Below are 15,033 nucleotides of genomic sequence, written 5' to 3'. Positions count from 1 at the left end.
TATAAAAGGATAGTTTTGGGATTTTTCAAGTGTTTCAAGGTGCACATGACATACCTTATTCCACATAAGTGACAGAATGCTGACAATTGAACTTTTTTTTGTATTTTTGGTGATATGCCTGAGAATCCATGACAATTGAACTTGAGTGTTGATTTCTGAAAATAAAGGGTACTTCATTTGTCGCAAGTTAAAATTGAAGCCAGTGTTACTACGTACCCCCGAAAGTATATAGATACCCTTATATTAATTTCTTATTTTTATTTTGAATAATAAAATCATACATATTGACAAACACCCCATAAATTATTAATCAATAGGGGGTGTTTTGGGGTATGAGTTATTTTTCTTGTTGCTAACTTCTACAAACAAAACAATACCATTTGGTTTAAAAACAAAAAAAAAATATGTTATATATATATATATATATATATATATATATATTTAAAACATGTTATTGAATTTATGGTTTAAATAACATGTTTTCATATAATTATTTTAATGGAAATAAAAGTAAAACCAACTTTTTTTTCAAAATAAAAAACACATTTCAATAGTGTTTTTTATGTTGCAATTTCAAACACAAATGAAAACAAATGTGTGCATGAGGGGGTACAGGCTTGCTATATCAACAACCCCTCTTTAGATTACCGTATTACTTCTATCATCTTTGTTCCTTTGGCTCAGTTTCAAAGGAATACAAATAAAATTATGCAGAGTGCAAAACCTTGTATTTTGTACTAATTTGTGTATATTTGTATTGTATATATTTTCAAACTGAGTTTATAAAAAACAAACAAATAAAACGAAGCAATTAAAAGCATTGATGTTGTATAACACCCTCTAATGCTTTGTTTGTTTTACAAGAACCTACTTTCCCGAGTAAGTCATTTATCTATATTATTTTTTTGTTTAATTTATCCAAGTAAATATATCTTGTGGGGGGCATTTTTACTTTTTTTTTTCTTTTAGCCTATAATTGGGAAACACATTTATCCAAGCCTAAGAAGGGTATCACTTATTCAAGCAACTGATATCCACAAAAATCAATTTTGCTATGAGTCTCAATGTTTTTGAAATAATAACATTTATAAGTTAGTCAATAGGAACCACAATTAATCCCATTGACCACCCCCCGCCCCTTTCAAGACCTGGGATCAAATCTCGCTGCTATCAGGATCAGGAGGTTAAGGGGATGGAGGTTGGAATGCCTCCATTGTGTAGCCCCATAAAGAGGGAAAATTTTCCCCTTCTATCCCTTGTGATGGTAGTGGTTGATAAACGAACAGTAGAGTTGGCAAGATAAGTGTTATAAGAATATACAGTCAAATGGATAACTGATCGGTCGCCCATAATAGGGATGTCAATGGGTTGGGGTCAGTATGGGTATAACCCAAGCCAAACCCAAGTTGCAACCTCAATCCAAACCACCAATCCGAAAGAGAAGGAACATTGAATCCGACCCAACTCATTCTATTTCGCATGCATACTTGTATTCGACCAAACTTGTATACATACATACTATGGTTTTTAAAAACGAACCAGAAACAGAATCGGTCAGGGGATCAGTTTTCGGTAGGGGTGTAAATAGATCAAATTCGAATTGGATCAGGCAATATTCGAATTCGATTTGATATTTGACAGCTATTGAAAATTAATATCCGATTTCGAATCCGATTAAATATTCAGATTCGATTAATTAATTATTTTAGGTAATTAATAAATATATAAAATAAATATTTTATTTATATAAAGTATATAAATATATAAATTATTTATATAATTTAACTATTATATATATATATATATAAATTATATAAAACATTTAAAAATTTTATATATTATATATAAGAATTAAATAATCGATTGAATTCAGATATTTTTCGAATCGAATCAGGTCATATTCGAATTCGAATCTGATTAGTTATTCGGTATGAATAGGATATCTGAGTTCGACCGATTAGATATTCGAATTATCTGAATCCGATTCGATTATGCCGAATCATGAATTCGGAATCGGATTTTCGAATACCGTTTACACCCTTGGTTTCTGATTAAGCAGTTCAACCATCTAGATTGAATGGTTCAGCCCATGATGTCATAAATAAATTAAAAATAAAAATATATATTTATAAATAATAAAAATAACATAAAATTAAATAGAAAACAGAAAAAATACAGAAAAATAAACTATCTAAATAAAAAAAATAATACAATATATAATATATAGAAATATAAACATAAAATACAGAAAAATTCTAAAAATATAGAAAAAACACAAAAAATACAAAAAAAAATAGCTTGAAATAAACCCTTAAATCTATATGTAAAAATTAGTGCAAAAAAACCATGATTTGGGGTTGTGAGAGATGTTTGGCTGAAGATTCTTCATTCGTGAAATGAAAGACCCCTTTGAGGAGGAAATTGATTTATTAAGAACAAAGATTGTGCAACAAGACAAGTAGCCTGAAGAGACAAACCGGAGCAAGCTAAAGAAGACAAGTGAAAGAAGACAAACTCACTAACCAATTTTGTCTTTTTTCTTAGCAAGGCGCTTAAACCGAAACTCACCCAGCTTGGTCTGTGCTTTCCAAAAGAAAAAAAAAGAGACAAATTCACGAGTTTGGGTTGTGACTTGTGAGAGATGTTGTTTGTTGCAAACTCGCCATTTGTCGCTACAAACTTGTCGTCTGCCGCTACAAACTCGCTTGCCGCAACTCTTACTATTGGAGCCTGAAACTCTAGATGTACTGCAAACTCGCCGTCGCCGGTAGTTGTCAATCGCCATTGGTGTCGTTGTCGGACGCTAGAGGTATTGGCCGCCACAGGTGGTCGGTTGGGTGTGAGAGTTGAGAGGAGGGAAGGGTTAGAACAAAAATGAGGTTCTAACCCTAAAGGGCCTTGAGCATTCGATTTTGATTTGGGGATTCAAGTCATTTTATTTTTTGTTTTTTTTTTTAATTAAAACTGTGAAAATAAAAAAGGATAACTTGTGAAATGCTGCCCGGGTCGAACGGTTTAGCGGTCCGATCACTCAGGTAAGTGGTTTTTTGACTTTTTCAATGTTTTTTACAAATTTCCAATTTTTATTATAATCGGACCCAGGGGCTGACTGGTTACCAGTTTTTCCAATTCGACCGTCCAATCCAATCCAGTTTTAAAAACCACAATACATACATAAATACATACTGAGTTGAGCACAACTTCACCTCAACCCAAAATCTCAAAAAAATCCAATTTAATCATAACTTAGGATTGCCAACGGGTCAGGTTTAAGTAGAACTAATTCCAAACGATCATTAATCGTGAGTCATGACAAAATCACATACCCGATTATACTAATTAATAATTGGGCTTATCGGGTCCAGACCCGATTATACTAAAAGCCACGTTTATTCATTTAAATAATAACTTAACATTTAAATTTCGATATTACAGCCTTAATAAAATGATAGGAAAGTACTAAATTATTTATATGTGACTAAATTATTAAATCTTGTTAATTAATATTATCTATTAAATTTATCACTTCGAACATAAAACATGATAAAATTTTTAAGAAAAATAAGATATATATATATATATATATATATATATATATATATATATATATATATATATATATATATATTTGAAACAGGCAAGAACCAAGGACAAAATCGTCAAACCAGAACCGTTATAATCCGTTCAGTCTATTCAGCTCAGATCCATTGGATAGACCCGACCCATTGACAATCTACCCTAACTTAATAGGGATTGGGTCAGTGCGGATCTACCGCTTAACCCGCCCCACTGACACTTAACTTGGACGAGAAAAAAAAAAAATTTGCAGGTGTATAGTCCGGACCTTCATAGAAAACATGGAAAGCAAATATTACTCGTGGATTAAATAGGGGGAAGAGACTAATGGGTGATCCGTATCACTCAAAAAAAAAAAAAAACACTAACGGGAGATGGAGCAATGATGTTTTTGTTTTGTCTCGTTTTATTTCTTTTTTTAAGACTAACACATAGATCATACCCAATGGTGATAATAGGTTAGATGGAGCCTTAAGATCATGGTTTTCAAAATCTGACCATACCGGACTGTTGGACTGGAAAAACCGGGAATCAGTCAATCTGGTTTAACCGAATTTTACATAAAAACCATTGATTGTCAGCAAACCGCTGACTCAGGCAGTTAGCCGTTCAAACTGTTCTAATGGTTTGAACTGATTTTTATTTTTTAAATTTTTTTTAAGTGTTTTTATTTTTTTGTCAAAACGGGCCTGGACTTTGACTGGTTCGATCTTCGGATCAGTTTTAAAAACCATGCTTAAGATAGCTGAGCCTACAACTGTAATCGGGTAAAACTTAGATCGATTTTATATACATCCGAATCAGATCCAATAACCGTTTATCCCATTCAGAATCCGATCCAAGTTGATATTCAGATTTTGAATAAAATTGAGACTTAATTAAAATTAAGAAAAATTAAAAAAGATACTATTTCAACCCATACACACTATTATGTTCCGACCCAAATTTTTTTATCAGATCAGTACTTTGGCTAAACTCGCACCGGGTCCGATTACTAAACCGGTGCAGGTTTTAACATCCAAATCCAAATAATGGCATGGATGTTAGAGTTAGATTTTAGGATTCCACTGACAGCCTTTGCTGGGACTGAAATTTGCCGATTAGAGGACCGAACCGTTTGTGGGGCTGGTATGAATGATTACTCCTAATTATATCGGCTAAGCTTGGCTACATAGCCTACACTACATTATAGCATCCTGACCTCGTTGTAAAAACCAGGCCGAAGCCACCGAACTAATCACCATATGACAACGTTTACATGATGTGCTGTATTGGTAATCAGTGTCATAAAACGAGTCCGGATGGACCACAAACAAAGCTGTGAATAAGATTGAACACACCCATAACATGCAGGTCCCATGTGCATATAACACTGGCATATTCTCTATTGATTGATTCAGTGATTTGATGTGCATTGCTTTGTGATTTTGGATTTGCCACTCACAAAACGATGTAGCCAGCGACGAGTATGCAGACATATATTCTGTACCCCCACAGCACATTCCAATAATGTATTGATAACATCTCCCAATGACAATTGATAAGTAGGAGATGTTTTTAATGCACGTTGAGATGTGCGTGTAAGGTGCTTGTGGGGTGTTGATATGACCTCGAGTATGAAGATGTTTACAATGTGCAATTGCAAGTAGCACTATCTGAGGAGCAAACTTGGACTTTTCATAACCATCCAAACATTTAAAATGGGAGTTAAAATCAACCCTTCACAATATCCCACAGCACATCCTCGTCATGTATTGAGAATATTTCTCAATGATAATATCAGGAATGATGATGTCATTATTGTGGTATGAGATATTGTGGGGGACAGTCTTGTGGAGGGCTGATTTAATCTCCCAAAGTAGAGGCTCTGTGATTATAAACATTAAACAGGTGTCCATCTTGTTGGAATCTTTAACTGGTTATTGGATCTCTGACGTGATGAATATATTCATCACATGCTTTTTTTTATCTTCTTTCCTTGTGCGTGTTGGATTGGAGGGAGAGGGGGAACTCTATATCAATGAATAGAACCAGCTAGCTTATAGCGTGGATGGTTACTTGAACATTTGCTAATATTATTCAGTAGTTGAGATGGTCACTTAACATCTCCACGAATATCATGAACTTTTCCATAAATTCTCAGTGGGCCTCCATGAATAGGCAGGAAAAAAAAAAGGCAAACTACCTGTGTTGTATAAGCCAGTAGGCCCTGCATGCATCTTCCTAGATCCTCAAATTTGGTAACCATAGGTTTAACGCAGTGCATATAATATCTCTCCCATGTGAATAGTAATGTAATTATTAATATAATCTATACTATTATAAAATAGATATTTGTCTTGATTCTGTTGCAGATCATAGAAGTTAAATTGAGTATATAATGCCAACTTATATTTTAACCTTTATTTGATTATACAAGTGTTTATATATAAAGTGAACATTTGTATTGGCATCCGTACAGATCATTAAAATTTAATTTAATTATATAATATTAACTTATATCTTTAACTTATACTTATACAGTTATACATGCACATACCAGTGCCATTACACTTGATCATGAAAAACCAAATTTCAATGCATCACTGCAAATAAACAGTTCTCACTGTCCAAGGTCCAACCAATGATAGTAGGAATATAGGATAGCTTTGCTTGTGTGTAATGAATGGGATGGTCCAGGACCAGCTCACATCATCCCATTGCATGTCGAGAAAATGATAGCTCAAATATCGAGAGATAATGGTTCTCCAAAAAGATAATAAATGAATCATGAGTTTCGCCGGTCACTTCATGAAGCAAAAGCCGGCATGAACATTACATGATAAAGATAAAGAATTAAAGAATTAAAGAATTAAAGAATTAAAGAATTAAAGATAGACATTACAATGGCCCACCCGCAAAGCCTAACGAATTATTTTGATTTGAACCGCTTCCTGACCAAAACAAAAAGACGAAATCAGCCCACCCCCACCCCCACCCCACAAGGTTGCCCCCTACAACGTCCCATTGTACATCGTTGTTATGTATTAGGAACATTTTCCAGTGATAATATCAGAAATGATGTCATTGAGATATTCTCAATACACGCCTATATAGTAGGAATGTATTGTAAGACATTGTAGGGGGTAATCTTGTGTGGAGACCGGATCTGCTCCTCATACAGGGCGCCTCACAGGCGCTTCACATGCACATCCTACCGTACATTGGGAATATCTCTCGTACTAATTAATTATTATTTATGGGAGATGTTCTCAATGCATGGTGGATGTATACGTGAGTTGCCCATTTGTGAGGAGCAGATCCTATCTCTCTCGTGGGGGGCTGATTTGAACTCACCAACAAAACCAGATGATTTGATACCTCCGAAACCAGGTTCACATGGTGTCTAAACTTGCACCAATCAGTGTTATACTCTCACAGGGCTAATCAACGGGGCCCCGTGCGGCGCTCGATTGGGGTCGAGAAAGTCTACAAATGCAAGTAACAACACACAAAAGGAAACAAGAGTGCACACAAATTAGACAAAAGGCAACTTGTATTGCATTAATCAGTGGTAAGCACAAGCACACAGTACAGTGTCGAGGGGATCTCGTGCTTAACCTTTACACGCTTATGAGCTCACTCGACTACCTATCTCTCCTCAAAGAGTACGTTAAGCTTTTGGGAGAGTGACAGAATGATACATCAAAATACTGTACATGCATACTACTATTTACATAATTGCCATTGGCATACCCCCCTTACAAAAAGAGTACAAGGACCCAACCCAAGACACTTGGATGGCGTGCTGATGGTGGCTGAACCGTCACAATACGGCTTAAGTGATGATGTGCATGTTAGGTCAATTCTGCACCCCACTTTTTTTCTTGACTATTTTAGGGAAAAAAACCTAAAGCCCCGTTTGGTTTGTGGGAATGGGGTTTGGAATTGGAATCTCGTTTCCATTATTGCTGGAATGGCATTCCCTTATTTGAGGGAATGGTTATTCTCTGTCCTTCCCTTGTGAATAAAATTCCATTCTTGCTGATTCTAATTTCCATTCCCATTCCTGTCTAAATCAAATGGATTATGGGAATAGACCATTATGATTCCAAAGGATTTCAATTCCGATTCAAAATTCGGTTGTGAACCAAACAAATCCTAAGATGCAAATGAAAAACCCAAATGCCTAACTACCAATTCAGCTTAAAGGTAACAACCAATTGGAATTTGAATTGGAATGGTCTATTCCCAAAGATCACATCTCCGCCTCAGGAGATATTCCTAATACATGGCGGGAATGTATTGTGGGGCGGAGATGTGAACTCTTATTCCCATAGTCTGTTTGGTTCAGATAGGAACTGAATGAGAATTGAAATAAGCTGAAATGAAATTTCATTCCCAAAAGATGTGAAGGGATTCCACCAAGAATGGGAATCGGAGTGCTATTTCCATTCCGATTCCAGACCCCTATTCCTGCAACACAAACAGGCCTTAGAATCGAATCTGGCCTTGGGGATCAAAACGGGGGGGAGGGGGAGGCTACATTCGTTATGTAGTCCACTTGCCTACCAAAACCATTTTGGCTATGAAGAATTGCCAAGAAGCAAATTCTAGAGACACTCATGCTGACACGTTTTTCACGTTTCACAGTTTTTTTAAAGAAAAAGATGACATTGCAGTTTATATATATATATATATATATATATATAAAGCTCTCATATCAGAAAGTTTCTTTTTAAAACAAGTGGTATTTTTATTTTTTAAGAAATAATATCTTAAAAGTGGTTATTATTTCATTAGACATGTCTATCCACTTAAATGGTAATTACTTGCACTCTAAAAAAGGTTAGTAATAATTAAATTTACTAAAAAGAAAACCAAAACTCATTTCAAATGATGTAGGATCTATAAAGTGAGGTAATGTTTAGAAATAGAATTTGATTTGGTCTTTTAAATTAAATAATAAATCTATACATAAAAATCAAATAAAATAATAACCTAGATTTAGAACATAGAAAATGGGTGTAAAATAAAATTTATTAGAATAGATAAATAAAAGGGGGTCATTCTTTAGTTTCCTTTTAAATAGGAGGTGCAAGTCAAGGGGACTAGGCAAGATTCACGGTTGACCATGGGCCTAATGCCCAATCCATATCATATTTGTAGGGGTAAATTAGAAAGAACCCCCTTGTACTATGGGGTTAGTGACAAAGACCCCCTCCATTAGCTTCTATTAGTTAACTTCGAAAAAGATTTTCATCCGACTGTTTAAAGTTTTCTAAATATCCAAATTACCATTTTTTAATTTATTTTACCATTTTATTTAATTTATGAAACCATCTTACTTTTCTTTTACACATTGTACTATTCATTGTCTTCTCCATTGAAATTAACTGAAATGGCTATGATAAAGACAATGGTAAATGTTTGGAGTTTAGAGTTTTCAAAATCCATGCCCAACAAGTGAATATCCCTTTTTAATTTACTTACCAGAGATTTTTTCCTTTCCAATGGTGAGTGTCCCCTTTTTAATTAACTTATTGGAAATTTTTTCATTTTTTCTGGTGATGATCATTGGTGAGATGACAAAAGTATTTCCTGTTGAGACGCAATGGAAGTATATTTAGGTTTCTTAGGTTTTAAGAGAAATGGGCAAGAAAAAAAAGATAAGGAATGTTTAGTGGGATGTTTTGGTAATTTAACGCCTTTCATCATTTGACTTAATGACGAGGGGGCAGTTGTTGCAATGCAAAAGTTTAGGGGGGGGGGGTCTTTGTTGCAAATTGAAGTATAGGGGGGATCTTTGTCATTGACTCCATAGTACAAGGGGGTCTTTTAATTTACTCTATTTGTAAATTACATGTGTATAAATATACGGTTTATGATATATAATATATCACAAAATGACACATAATGTATTGTATATACTATTTATATTTATATAAATTATTATAATTATTAAATATAATGTATTTATTGGCATAGGCCGAAAGCCCAGGCTGTCCATGATCACCCCTAGTGTATTAGTTCTTTATATGCGAGAGAATTTGGCAACTGAAAAGTTCAGTTTGGAAAGATTACAAATACACATATGTACAGTACAAATACATAAAGAATACAAGGTTTTGCACTCTATATATTTATATTTGTATTCCTTCCAAACTAAGCCTTAGGTTGTGTTTGCTTGCAATGCAAATAAATTTGCACTGATGCAAAATCATGGTAGTGCAAATGATTTGTGTGTAAATTTTGATCTATTTTTGTTTTAAATTTTAACTTATTTTGTTTGATTGAAATATATATGAAGTAAATTAAGACATGAAACAGATTAAAGTAAAATTTAAAACAAAATTAAACAAGAATTTGCATTTTTTACATTTGCACTCTCATGCATTTGCCCTAGTGCAAAAAAAATTGTACTACAACCAAACACAACCTTAAGGGCAAATTAAGCTAGGGGTGGCAGATGGGAGCCATATCCCCCCTATACCTTGAGAATAAAAATTCCCATTTAACTTCCAATTATATTTTGGCCCTCAATCCGTGTTTATTAACTTCTGGGCCGCTAATCCATGATTATTAGCTTTTCGCCCCGTTATAAAAATCTTAATTCACCCATGGCAAAGCCATGAGAGTATGGGACGTTATATTTTGAATTTACTTTTATCATTGACTTGCTCATCTTTCACCGGAGATTGCAAGGGAACACTACAAACATAGTTGCAACAACACATTATTAGGGGTGATCACTTCTAATCTGGGTTAATTGCAAATTCTAAATTTAGGCCTAAATTTTGTATATGGAACTGGCCTGCCTGGGCCCAAGCTATAGGCACAGTGTTGCTTAAGATGTCTTTTTTTTTTTTTTTTTTTTTTTATAATAGTGTTGTACTTTGGCTCTGTTTTTTTTTGGCTAAGATGCGTTGTTTATTTGGAGTGTAATTTTACTTGCATTAGTGCAAAAAGTATGGACTATAAATGAAATGAGTCCAAATTTTGATTTATACGTTTTATTTTGTTTTTTTTATTGACAATGCACAAAGGGCAAAATAAATAGTAAAATAAAATAACCCCCCCCCCCCAAAAAAAAAATCAAAGTTTTATTTGTTGGGAAAATCTATGACAATGGAAATACATGGTATGAGGAAGAGCTTTGGCCAATAAAAGCACTCCCATGAATTTTGATTAATACCACCTGATTGGTCATCTCTTTTAATTACAATGTTAATTGATTGGATGTGAGTTTTTCCAATATCATGTCTTTTCGGTATCATAGTCAAATCCTTATTTGTTGTAAGGATACTGATGATGGCAGATTTGGCCCTCCAGTGAAATTGTGACACGTGCCACCTCGTGACAATTAGGCGACACCCAAGCAACAACTTACCAAGTTGGTGTCCCACCCGGGCACTGGCCTGGCCGGCCTGGCGTGGCTTGCACGCTACCTGGCGTGCGGCCTGCACGCAGCCTACGCACTGCCTGGCGCGGCCTGCACGCGGCCTACGCGCTGCCTGGCGCGCGGCCTGCGCGACCTGGCTGACCTGGCCGACATAGCCGACCTGGATCAGCTCGACACATGATCCGACCTGGCCGACCTAGCCGACCTGGATCAGCCTGGCACACGACCCGACCTAGTCGACTTGGCAACCCATAAGACGTGCCCACCGATAAACTCGGCATGCATACCCCACGGTTCGTGGAGGCCGGCCCACATTCCGGAAGTTGGTCAACGTGCATGGCGGTTACCTCCAAGGAGCTCGGTAGCTCACCAAAGAGCTCGCCAAGGAGCTAGGCAGCTCTCCAAGGAGCTCGGCAGCTCACCAAGGAGCTTGCCAAAGAGCTAGGCAGCTCTCCAAGGAGCTCGCCAAGGAGCTCGGTAGCTCACCAAGGAGCTAGGCAGCTCTCCAAGGAGCTCGGCAGCTCGCCAAGGAGCTCGGCGACTCTCCAAGGAACTCGTCACCAAGTAGCCACCAGGGAGCTCATCGCCATAAGCAGCTCGCCACTTGCAGGGTAGCTCGGTACAGAAGAGCAGTTCGGCATATCACAGGAAGATCTCCTGCCTGACAACCGTACCTGACAGATCTGGTGGCAGTGCCCATATCTCTTGCCAGGCGGCGTCGTGTCTGCCATCTCTGAAAAGCATGACACACCTAACGAGTCCGTACCTTGCAGCAACAGCCTGCACCTGCCACCTCAGTCCTGGCAGTAATGGCTAGGGCAGTGGCGGCTACGCTTGATGTGACTGGGCACCGCTATATAAGGACTCCGACCCCCAAAGCCAAGGGGGAGAGGGAATGGAAAAATGGAGGTAATCCCTGCTCTCTAGCTCTCTCATTTCTCTCCAAGCTCTCTACAATCAGAATGCTAACTTAGGCATCAGAGAGTCCCCGCCGGGTAAATACCCTCGGGTCCTCTGATTCAGTTCTCGCAGGTTCCTCAGCTCCCGCCGCGTATAAAGAGGAGGAAAAGATGGAGTTCTCGCAGGTCCCTCAGCTCCCGCCGCCTACAAAGGAGAGGAGATCACCTCATGCAGAGGGCAGTCGGGTTGCGCTGCACCAAGGAGCTCCACCACCCTCTGAGTTACAGGCCGCCTAGGAGCAGGTCAAATGACGAGTCCACCAAGGTAGCTCACCATCAGGGAGCTCGGCACAGCTCTCCCCCAGGCAGTTCGCCATCAAGGAGCTCGGCATAGTTCTCCCCAGCTCGACATAGCTCTCCCTCAGACAATTCGCCATCAGGGAGCTCGGCATAGTTCTCCCTAGCTCGGCATAGTTCGGGCAGCTCAGCATAGCTCTCCCCCAGGCAGTTCACCACCAGGGAGCTCCACCATCATCTCCTGGGAGCAGGTCAAATGACGAGGTACTTAGCCAAAAAAATTGATACATCACAAGAATTGGTACGTGATCGGAAACGGTTACATCAGATACTATTTTGTAGGCAATTAATACAACGGTAGCATAAACCAACTAATGGTGGCTCAATTGGTAGGATATTTGACTCTCCAAAATAGAGACCTGGATCAAATCTTGTTGCCACCAAGGCTTGGATGGGAGATTAAGGAGAGGGATGGGTTACCCTCGTTGTGTAGCCCCATGAAAGAAGAAAAAAAAAGCAAAAGCATAAGCGCCTTTCATAACTCATAAGATAATCAAGTTTATATTTTTGGATCATTGGTGTGAAGGAGGTTCCATAGTTGAGGTCTTAATGACCCACCTTTGAATATTAAATTTTAGGGTTAAATACTTAAAGTAACCCTATGATTTAGCTAAGACCCTTAAGTTTTCTAACAATGGCCAACCGTTAGGAACTGGTAACAGAAAGATCAAAAAGACTAATTTATCCTTGATTTTTCTTCAAATTTTCAAAATGTAACATCCTTTTAGAGGGAAGAAAAAGCAAGGTTTTTAGAAGAAAACTAGACAATCTAACTAGATCTCCACCCAGATCTGCCCTAACAAGTTTAGATGTTGGATGTCTATCAAAAAAATCAGATCTGAAGTCCTAAAACTAAGGGTGCAAACGGATCGGATTGGATTCGCATATGATCCGAAGATATGATTGGATCTCATAAGTACCAATTAAATTGAATTTGAATCCGATCAGAATATATGTTGGATATCCAAATATGATCGATTTAACTTCATTTTTTTAAAAAACTAATAAATTATTAAAATGGAAAGAAAATATAATAGTTTAAATAAAGAAAAAACACAAGTATTTTTTTAACTATCGTTATCATATATATACACACTTTTTAATAAAAAATAATATAAAAAGTTTACAAACATGCAATATAAATAACATGTATTATATATAAATAACAATATATATCTCGGATCGGATAGAGGTGATCCGAATCTGATACGAGACCCAAAATAGGACTGGACTTCAGGTTAGATCGGATCATGATTTGATTCATTTGCACCCCTACCCAAAACCAGATCTCTGCCCATATCTTCCCTAACAACTCTATGTTGAATGTCTATCAACAAAATCAGATATGAAGTCCCAAAACCAAATCTCCGCCCATATATGCCATGACAACTCTACTTTGGATGTCTATCAGAAAAATAAGATATGAAGTCCCAAAACTAGATCTCTGCTCAGATTTGCTGCTATTTCTGCTTAACTTTCTCGCTCAGATGTACTCTCTCTTTCTCTTACATACACACATTTTTGCTTATATGCCCATATGGGATTTTTTTTTTTTTTTTTTTGCAGTCAAATGGATGAGAATACTCACACACTTGTTATGTCATGTGGAATGTTACTAAAGTTTTGATAAAGGCGTGTACAACAAGGGGATAAGGGAGAGAGAGCAAGTGACATGAACGGAATGGATGTTATGGAGACCGAAAATCAAAATCCATTTTGATACTGAAAATCCTACAGGTTTTGGAGTTAAAATCGACTAGTTTTAGGAATGAAGCACATCCCAGTTTGAGAGAGAAAGAAAGGAATGGGGATCTCTAGATCTTAATCTCATTATTTGCTTGTTTGAGAGAGAAATCAGCCCGAAAAATTGCTCATTCGAACCACACAAATCCAACGTTCCCATGGATGGAAATTTGGAATTGTTTTCCTTTACCTGGAAATTTGGATATCAAGATTTCATTTTAAAAATCTTGCTTTGCTCGCAACATTTCCATGGCCTCAAGTTTAAAGTTTTAAACACCTCTCTCCCACACAGCCACACCCATTCTCAACTGTTTTGAAGATCAATCATGTTATTGTGTTTGTTGTAAATTGTGATCGTAGGCTCGTAGCTCTGATACCGTTGAAGAGAAACTGGTGTCTTTGCCTTGTAGTTCTAGTGTTTTTGGAAGAGAAACAAGAGTCTTTGTCCATTATTTGAAAAGACCAAAGGGTATTTTAAAAATTTTTAAAAATTAAAATGTCACATGACATCATATGCTAGCAAATATTAATGGTGAACTGATTTTAAAGGTGACTATGTGCATTAACTATAGGGATACTTTAAGTGATTATACAAATTATAAGATACATTCTTATCTTTTATTGCTAAACATAGTAGTCGTAGTTTAATTATGGGATTATAGGTGATAAGGGCAATTTTTGGGCCAATCCTTTTAATATAATTTCTAGAATAGGTTAACTATTTGAAAAATATATCAAATAAGGGCAAAACACTATTCATCTTCTTTCTCTGACTCTTTCTCATCTTGCTTTCGCCCTAGCCTCGCAAGCCTAAATGATCACCATCCACCAATGTCATTGTCGAAGAAGAAGAATGTTGAAATCTACTAGGATCTCACCAGAGCCAAGTTCGTCGCCTCCGGCCCTGAACCCCAATTTGCGTTCTACGTTGCCATCGTCGTTGACGGTGTGATGACCCTTATTTTCGATTATTCTTAGAGGGAAACATACAACAGAACCAAAACAGGGAAGCCCAACCAGGTGTTGTCGACAATTGTAGCGTGGGTAGTGATGAACCCAAGCTTTGTTTCAGTGTTG

Source organism: Nelumbo nucifera, chromosome 4 (genome assembly GCF_055504915.1).
Source record: "Nelumbo nucifera cultivar China Antique chromosome 4, China Antique-T2T, whole genome shotgun sequence".
Lineage (NCBI taxonomy): Eukaryota > Viridiplantae > Streptophyta > Magnoliopsida > Proteales > Nelumbonaceae > Nelumbo > Nelumbo nucifera.
The sequence above is the reverse complement of the archived record's forward strand: the minus strand, read 5'-3'. Positions refer to the sequence as shown.